Consider the following 10000-nt stretch of genomic DNA (forward strand, 5'->3'; position numbering starts at 1 on the left):
TCACTACATAGGATTTCAGCAGGATCTACCCCAGTCTGCTGACATGCAAGCAGAGTAGTAGATTTTTGTAAAAAAGCTTTTATAATTGTAAAGGACAATGTTTTATCAACTGATTGCAATAATGTAAATTTGTTGTTAACTACTAAATGAACCAAAAATATGACTTATTTTATCTTTGTGAAAATATTGGACACAGTGTGTTGTCAAGCTTATGAGATGCGATGCAAGTGTAAGCCACTGTGACACTATTCTTTTTTTTTTATAAATGTCTAATGATAATGTCAATGAGGGATTTTTAATCACCGCTATGTTGAAATTGTAACTAATACTGATACTGTTGTTGATAATATTCATTTTTGTTTCACTACTTTTGGTTTGTTCTGTGCCGTGTTTGTGTCTCCTCTCAATTGCTCTGTTTGTTGCAGTTCTGAATGTTGCTGGGTCGGGTTTGGTTTTGGAATTGGATTGCATTGTTATGGTATTGCTGTGTATTGTTTTGTTGGATTGATTAAAAAATCGATTTTTTTAAAATAAGAATCGATGCTGAATCGCACAACGTGAGAATCGTGATTCGAATTGATTTTTTCCCACACCCCTAATATATACAGTATATAATATATACTGATTTATTATATATATATATATATATATATATATATATATATATATATATATATATATTTGTATATAATATATACAATATATAACAAATCCCAATTACCATGTACAAATAATCACCAGTCGTGAAAATTATATTGTGACTTGTGTTTAATAAGTGTGCAGGGGTGCCTAATGTGGCGTCTTCTGAGTATCCGCCTTCAGGTGATCGAAAGTGTCAATTAAAATGTACTCTTTGTCGATTTAATAGCTTTTGGATGCGGCAATCAAACGTGTAATTGAAACGATTGCGACAGCCGTCATCAATAATGCATTTATTAACCTCCGATCAATCAACACTAAAAGATGGTGTCGATGATAATGGGATGTATATGTTCGCGCCTTCAGTCCTCACAATAAAGAGGTAAGTTGTTACCATGGTAATAGTCGACCGGCACTACCTTGAGCTTTTGATCCACGCACACAATTACAACTACTAAATAGTGTACATTTTATTTTCAATAAATGCCTTCTGGAATCCTTTTAGAGTCAATAATACATAAGTACAAGTGGATGTCCTTGAGTTGCTTTAAGGTTTCCATTGGATCAATATTAGAAGGGTCATAATAAATTATGGATTAGATTTATATAGCGCTTTTCTAGACACTCAAAGCGCTGCCTTTATTCATTCACTCCGCATTCACACCTTCATGGTGGTAAGCTGCAGGTGTGGCCACAGCCGCCCTGGGGTGGACTGACGGAAGCGTGGCTGCCCATTTGCGCCTACGGCCCCTAATACCCCCACCAAACATTCATTCACATTCATGCACCAGTGTGAGCGCCACTGGGTGAAGTGTCTTGCCCAAAGGACACAAGCGGGAGATGGAACCCTGAAGTTGCTGGCATGGCCGCTTAACCACCTGAGCCACGGCAAAATTTAATTACCGTATTTTTCGGACCATAGGGCGCACCGGATTAAAAGGCGCATTAAAGGAGTCATATTATGATTTTTTTCTAAATGCAAAACACTTCCTTGTGGTCTACATAACATGTAATGGTGGTTCTTTGGTCAAAATGTTGCATAGATTATGTTTTACAGATCATCTTCAAGCCGCTTTCTGACAGTCGCTTCAGGATGCGCCGTTTTGTGGGCGGTCATATTTACGTGGCTCACCTTCGACAGCGTCTTCTCCCCGTCATCTTTGTTGTAGACATTCAGACTTTACTTAAATCAATAACGAAGCAGCATCTTCTCATCCGTGGCTCAATAATGCTACATCAACGCCGGAAACGTGCCCTGTGAAAAACCGTCCGACCGGAACCCTCTAAAACATGGGTGTCAAACTCTGGCCCGCGGGCCAAATTTGGCCCACCGTGTAATTTCATTTGGCCCTTGAGGCAATATCAAATTAACATTAGAGCTGGCCCGCCGGTATTGTACAGCGGCGGTGGCGCTGTAACACCGCAAATTCTCATACTTGCCAACCCTCCCGATTTTCCCGGGAGACTCCCGAAGTTCAGTGCCCCTCCCGAAAATCTCCCGGGGCAACCATTCTCCCGATTTCCACCCGGACAACAATATTGGGAGTGTGCCTTAAGGCACTGCTTTTAGCGTTCTCTACAACCTGTTGCCATGTCCGCTTTTCTTCCATACAAACAGCATGCCGGCCCAGTCACATAATATATGCAGCTTTTACACCCACACAAGTGAATGCATGCATACTTGATCAACAGCCATACAGGTCACACTGAGGGTGGCCGTATAAACAACTTTAACACTGTTACAAATATGCGCCACACTGTGAACCCACACCAAACAAAAATGACAAACACATTTCGGGAGAACATCCGCACCGTAACACAACATAAACACAACAGAACAAATACCCAGAACCCCTTGCAGCACTAACTCTTCTGGGACGCTACAATATACACCCCCCGGCTACCACCAAACCCCGCCCACCTCAACCCCCCATGCACTTTCTCTTGCTACTTCAAGGCTTGAATGTTTGATTCATTCATTATTGTTATTTTATTTTCAAATGTATTATTAGCCTGTGGAAAAAGTTTATTTTGTTATTTACCTCAGAAGGCTGCAAATAGAAAAGAGGCATTACATTTTTATTTAAATTGTATTTGATATGACATTGATATTTTTTAATATATTTAATATTATTATTTGAAACTCGATTTTGCATGTCACTATAAAGTTATATAAGCCTTGCTTGTTCAATATTCAATGCAAAACTTGCTTGGGTCCCTATTAAAAGGTTAATTTGTCCAACCTTGGCCCGTGGCTTTGTTCAGTTTTAAATTTTGGCCCACTCTGTATTTGAGTTTGACACCCCTGCTCTAAAAACTAAAGTTCCGTGGGTGAATTATGTAAATCCACTACAGTTTTTAGTGCTTTGATAGCTAGTCTACTGCCAGATATACCGTATTTTTCGGAGTATAAGTCGCACCTGCCGAAAATGCATAATAAAAAAGGAAAAAAACATATATAAGTCGCACTGGAGCCCGGCCAAACTATGAAAAAAACTGCGACTTATAGTCCGAAAAATACGGTAAGTAAGAAATGTACGCTACTTTATATTAGAAATGGCAACAGCGGAAGATGAATGCCACATAAGAAGATAGAGAAAAAGAAAAAGCTTATGCCTACGGCGTCGGCACAGACTACAATTGCGGACGCGCACACATTTTCAGGACTTATGCAGATCCCAAATACAGATCAGCAGGTACCAGAAGGTAAGAAAAGTTGGTTTTGCATAATATTGCAAAACAAAACGCCAGATAATATGTCTGCTGATAGGTGCCATTTTGCGGTCCTTATACACACACCATAGTAATACTTGTGTGTTTAATGTGCCGACAATCCATCAAGTGGTGTGGCTTCATAGCTTACCGAAGTCGTACTAAAAACATTTTGACAAATTTTTGAGCGCCGTGTGTAATGTTCTATATTCTCAATGGAACATTTACAATTTTGTTTTTTTTTACTGCCATCATATTGCAGTCTATACTCATCTCTTATGTACGACTGCCATCTACTGGTCACACTTATCATTACACCATGTACCAAAGAAAATTCCTTCGAGGTCAGTAAGCACAACCAGAAATATGCCGTACATTAGGCGCACCGGGTTATAAGGCGCACTGTCGATTTTTGAGAAAATGAAAGGATTTTAAGTGCGTCTTATAGTCCGAAAAATACGGTACTCAAAAATGTAAAAACCATCCATCCATCCATTTTCTACCGCTTATTCCCTTTTGGGGTCGCGGGGGGCGCTGGAGCCTATCTCAGCTACACTCGGGCGGAAGGCGTGGTACAATGTAAAAACATTTTCTAAATTATTATTGTTGTTGTATTTGTAAGTAGAAATTATAAATGTCTTTATAAAAACATATCTATCACATTATACAATTATAAAACATTTTAAAATCAATAATTATAATAATAAACCATAAAAATGACAGAAAATTAAAAACGACTACAAATAATTAGTGAGCTTACTGTCTTACACGGTACGCTAACTTTTTTTTTGGCATTTATTTGACTGTCCTGTAATTTCAGACTGTTGACAAAAGTGGCCGCTGTTTCACCTGCCAAAAGTTGCACTTGATTCCGTAAAAATGCAAAATGAGGCCTCGAATGAGTAAGTGTTAGCAATGTTCACAATACCTGCTCGATTATCGTGTAAAAGTTCCGCCCTGTCTTGTGTTGTTACAAAAATAAAAATATAGGGAGCCAGCCACAGCGCTGGTGTGGAAGTAGGTCTTAAACATCACATTTGCATGTTTATTTTGGGAGCCTTATTAGCATTGGCAAACATGAACATCCTGCAGAACGGAGGAGGAAAAGGTAGAACGAGAGAGAAAATAAGGAAGAAGAAGAAAGGCAAAAGGACATGTTTTATGAGAAAAGTCAAAGATTTGGTGTGCAAGACTACGCTTTCAATGCCGCAATGATGACGGGAGGAAAATAAAAATGCATTTTCTCAATTTCTTTATCATTTTCCCCACAAATGTATTCAAAATAGGGGCTGGCAAGTACAACCCTAACTGTTTTTAAAATATGTTTTAAGGATTTATACAATTTTTGTCAGATTTGAAATGTTTTACTATTTACTTTTTTCTTAATTTAAAACGCCACTGAAAGTACCGTATTTTTCGGAGTATAAGTCGCTCCGGAGTATAAGTCGCACCGGCCGAAAATGCATAATAAAGAAGGAAAAAAACATATTGGGTATAAGTCGCATTTTTTGGGGAAATGTATTTGATAAAAGCCAACACTAAGACTAGACATTTGAAAGGCAATTTCAAATAAATAAAGAATAGTGAACAACAGGCTGAATAAGTGTACGTTATATGAGGCATAAATAACCAACTGAGAACGTGCCTGGTATGTTAACGTAACATATTATGGTAAGAGTCATTCAAATAACTATAACATATAGAACATGCTATATGTTTACCAAACAATCTGTCACTCCTAATCGCTTAATCCCATGAAATCTTATACGTCTAGTCTCTTACGTGAATGAGCTAAATAATATTATTTGATATTTTACGCTTATGTGTCAATAATTTCACACATAAGTCGCTCCTGAGTATAAGTCCCACCCCCGGCCAAACTATGAAAAAAACTGCGACTTATAGTCCGAAAAATACGGTATGTTGCGGTGAAGACGTCCACTGGTGGTGATATCAGTTTTAACAAGGGTTTACAAGGTTAATATAGGTTCCTTCTCTTTCTTCCCCTCCATTTATCTGCTTTCTTTTGTATTTCAAGTTATCACTACATATATGTATTGTTGCATTTGAACAATTGTATTGTTGATAACAGAGGTCAATTATTCATTATCAATAGTGCTATTTCTATTGCTATTGCTCCATTTTTAGTGTAATAATGTTCATTGTCATTTCTGTATTATTATTTATTTCACTAACTGCTTCTTTGCTATCACTTTTACTATCATATTTCGTATCACTATCACATATCGTATTTGCTGATGTTGTTCTATTGTTGTTGTTATTGTTGTGTTTGCTGTTGTTGTTTTTGTCTCTCTGTCTTATTCCCCTCTTCTCCGGCTGCACCAAATGATAATATAAATACATTTAATAAAGTCAAATACAAATAAGGCAACAAGAGAAGTATCCCACACTTCTCTTTTGTAAAGTAAATATGTACAGCCGATATGGGCATCTACATCAACTATATGATTTGCCTGAGAAGCTGGACAGGACCAAAAAATAATAATAATAATAAAAAAAAAAAAAGTTTTAGGAAAAGCAACGCCGAGCAAATAATTTCTAATAATCTATTATGTGGGGTGGTGAATATTTGAGGTCATTAGGGAATGTCAAAAAACGAGTGAGCGGACGAGCACTGAGTTAAACACTTACTTAAACCCATGCGTTATTTTTCCCTTCCCCCATAGCTTGGCCCTTTAAGTGTTATGAGAGGTTTCCACTATTCCACTATTAAGCACACTTCTTCCCCTCCTTCAACTTCTAATCTTGTATTTTTGAAATGATGCATTTTTAAAGATGGAGACCATGCCTGATGGAAGCATTGGTTAATTAGGTCGCCGTCAGATGCAGTGGATATGCAGAGACGGTCCAAAGCAGCAACTTGTATCCGCTCATTAAAAGAGTGTAAATATATAGATTCTCTGCATGCATCTCACATCTGTAGGCGGCATATTCAACTTGCTTATTTCTGGCAATAACGCTCAAAGTGAACTTTGGAGGAGACAGGACTGGCAGAAGTTAATTCATGCAATTTTTTTTTTTTTAATCTTGTTTTGATGCATCTTTTAACTGCTAAACAGCTGTAAATATTCAGTTTTTTGACAGCCAATAACCCTGCTTGATGGGTATGTTTAGTCACGGTTGCTGGGAGGCCACATTCTATATTCTCCTTCAGTGCATAATTATGAGTTATTTAGGCTAATTTGAGAGACTCTACATCAGACCTGGGCATTATGCGTCCCTGTCCGGCCCGCGTGAGGCCAATCATAAATTACAAAATACATTTTAAAAAGTATCTATGTTGAGTGTGCAATACAACGGTGCTTTTGTTTTGAAAAGCGTTATTTGTATTACTTCCGTGTGGACGTATGCACGTGCGTGATTGTGAGTGAATGTGAACAGCGGCGATCACATATGACAAAATAAATTTAAAAAAAAAAACATGTATGTCATGCGCGCAATACAACTGTGCTGCTTTTATTTTGAAAAGTGTTATTTATGGACGTATGTCCGGGTGTAACCTGAGAGTGAAGGTGCACAGCGACAAGTGATGCACGGTTTACCCCGAGACGCTAAAAAGAGAAAAGTTGATGACGAATGCCGTGTTTTCAACAAGACATGGACTGCCAAGTATTTCTTTACAGAAATTAAAGGTAAAGCCGTGTGCTTAATTTGTGGTACACATGTTGCTGTGTTTAAAGAATATAATTTGAATCGCCACTACATGACGAAGCACGAGGAAAAATACCGGAATCTGTCCGATGAAGAGCGCGCAAGGGAGGCTGATGCGTTGATGGTAAAACTGCAGACCCAACAAGGACTTTTTGCCAAATTTCACACCCCCAGAATGCAGCCGTCAGGACAAGTTTCGTCCTTTCTCACAAAATCGCCAGAAAAAGTAAGGCGTTTTCTGACGGAGAGTTTATTAAGGAGTGCTTACCGGACTCTGTTGCGCTGATATGCCCGGAAACTTGGAGCTTCAGCTGAAGAACAGAACGGCCGACATTGACTGTTTTTCACTGGCTTTGGATGAGAGCTGCGATGTACGTAACACCGCCCAGCTGCTCATCTTCTTACGTGGGATAACTGCAGACTTTCAAATCACGGAGGAGCTGGCAGCCATGCAGTCAATTAAAAGGGACAACCACAGGTAATGACTTGTTCACATAGGTCAGGGGTCGGCAACCTTCAGCATACAAAGAGCCATTGGAGCCCATTCCTCCCCAAATAAAACCCACCTAGAGCCACAAACTCTGTTACATTCCTAAAATGACGATAACACCACTTATAGTTTCCTTACACTTGTGCTATAGGACTTATGAAAATAAACACTTATTTGATGTATTTGTGGGTATAACGAAGCAAATCATCAAATTATTTTGAACATTAGAAAAAAATACACTGTTCCTTCCCTTATTAATAAATAAAAAAATAAAAATCAACTCATTCTAATGTTCTGAAGGCATACAACTGCAGCATATTCATTTGACTAAAAATTTAAAACAACTACAGTACCTAGTCATCAATAAAAACAGCAAATTAATAAAAATGTAAATAAATAAAATGTTTCTATTTTTTGATCCGTCCATTGCTAGGGGTTGACCGCTAAAAACAATACAATTTCATGGCAGCAAGAGATGTCGCATAAGGGCTGTGACATACATTTCCATCGACAATATATTAAAATGTGTCTTATTTTCATATGACAAGATCCCAGAACTCTCCAAAATAACAACTGTTAAATTAAAATAAACTAAATAAAATGAAATATAATAAATCAAGTAACCATTATTTGTTGACATTCGGTTTCAAAGCCAAAGGGAGCCACGGCGGAGGCACAAAAGAGCCGCATGCGGCTCCAGAGCAGCGGGTTGCAGACCCCTGACATAGGTAAATGCGTGTTTGGACATGTTAGGACTGAAATGGGACAAGCTGGCAGGTGTGACAACAGATGGTTGTCCAAATCTGACGGGGAAAAATGTTGGACTTTTAAAGAGGATGCAGGATAAACTTTAAATTAATCCTGTGCAGAAATTGACATTTTTGCAATGTATTATACATCAGGAAGTGTAGTGTAAGACTGTTAAAAATTAAACCATCAAAAGCAATCTGCTTTTGTATAAAGTTAAGTTAGGTTAAATTAAATTATTATTATTATTATTATTAATTATTATAATTATTATTATTATTATCATTTATCTTACGGTATATCAAAAATAATATTGAGCAAAATTTAATTGACATATTGTCGATGTGGCCCTCCAGCAGTGCTCGGGTAGCTCATGCGGCCCCCGATAAAAATTAATTGCCCACCCCTGCTCTACATAGTTCATAGGTGTAAATGTGAGTATGAATGGTCAATACCCTGCCTCTTGCCCAACGTCAGACGGGCGAGCCTTAAGCTTACCTGTAACCCTAATTCAGGGGTCGGCAACCAAAAATGTTGAAAGAGCCATACTAGACCAAAAATACAAAAAACTAATCTGTCTGGAGCCGCAAAAAATGAAAAGCCGTATATAAGTGTTGTAATGAAGGCAACACATGACGTAAGTGTCTATATTAGCTATAATAGCCTACTATCAAAATGTGTCGCAGGCTGAAGCAAATCTTCGTTGACAACACATTTTTACAACATTATAAACCATTAGTAAATCAGAGATAAATCCTGGAAATGACTGGCTTTTAAAAAGGTATAGATGTGTGTGTCCAAGTTAAAGGAAACGGCAGGCTGTCTTCTTTTAATAGATTTATTACAATCTCTGGCAAGCTAGGTAGTGTTTGCTGTGGTCTGGAACAACATGGCACACAAACAACTATCAGAAATGCAGCCAATACTACATACAGATAATGTGTCATGAGACATGCACAACTAAAGTATATACAAAGAGGATACAAGTAAAGGATATCAAATGAGTTCAAATGTACCTACAAATGAGGCATAATGATGCAATATGTACATACAGCTAGCTTAAATAGCATGTTAGCATGGTTTAGCTTGCAGTCAAGCACTGACCAAATATATCTGAGTAGCACTCCACATAAGTCAATAACATCAACAAAGCACACATTTGTGAATTCACACCCAGTATAAAACTTTTGGTGGACAAAATGAGACAAAGAAGGAGTGGAAGATTTGACATGTAAACAAACTGTTGCATCACAGTCCACACTGTGGTGAGTTCAAGAACCGCCAAAGTTAGTAGGACAAAACAATGTTCACCAAATACGCTCATCAGTGAAGCATACACATACACATATTAAACTGTAGGCTTTCTAACAATTGGGAAGATTTGTGTCATGATTTTCCTCAAACAAAAAACATACTAAAACAAAAAAATATATTTTCCCCCCCGTCTTTTTCCATTTTCAATCCTTTTTTTAAAAATGCTCCAAGGAGCCACTAGGGCGGCACTAAAGAGCCGCATGCGGCTCGATTGCTGACCCCGCCCTAATTAGATAATGAATGAAAGGAGGGTTTGACATTCCACACATGAGCAGGCAAGATGGCTATCAATGCAACGACAAGCCGATTTGGATCCGATCGCTTGTATTTTGCTCCATTGGTGTCAATGTGAAGAAATGTTTCCAAGCAGATCCAGTTTGTTTGTGTGGATCAGCGACTCAGCTGAAGCTAATGCGGCCAAAGCAT

At 38.1% G+C, this 10000-nt stretch overlaps 1 protein-coding gene across 4 annotated transcripts in view; it reads right to left on the reverse strand.

Annotated features, from left to right (window-relative positions):
* nrg3b (neuregulin 3b) overlaps nucleotides 1–10000 on the reverse strand; it is a 591304-nt gene that overhangs the window by 282237 nt on the left and 299067 nt on the right. The gene's annotated exons all lie outside the window — the stretch shown is intronic.

The sequence above is a fragment of the Nerophis lumbriciformis genome, linkage group LG11, assembly GCF_033978685.3.
Source record: "Nerophis lumbriciformis linkage group LG11, RoL_Nlum_v2.1, whole genome shotgun sequence".
NCBI lineage: Eukaryota > Metazoa > Chordata > Actinopteri > Syngnathiformes > Syngnathidae > Nerophis > Nerophis lumbriciformis.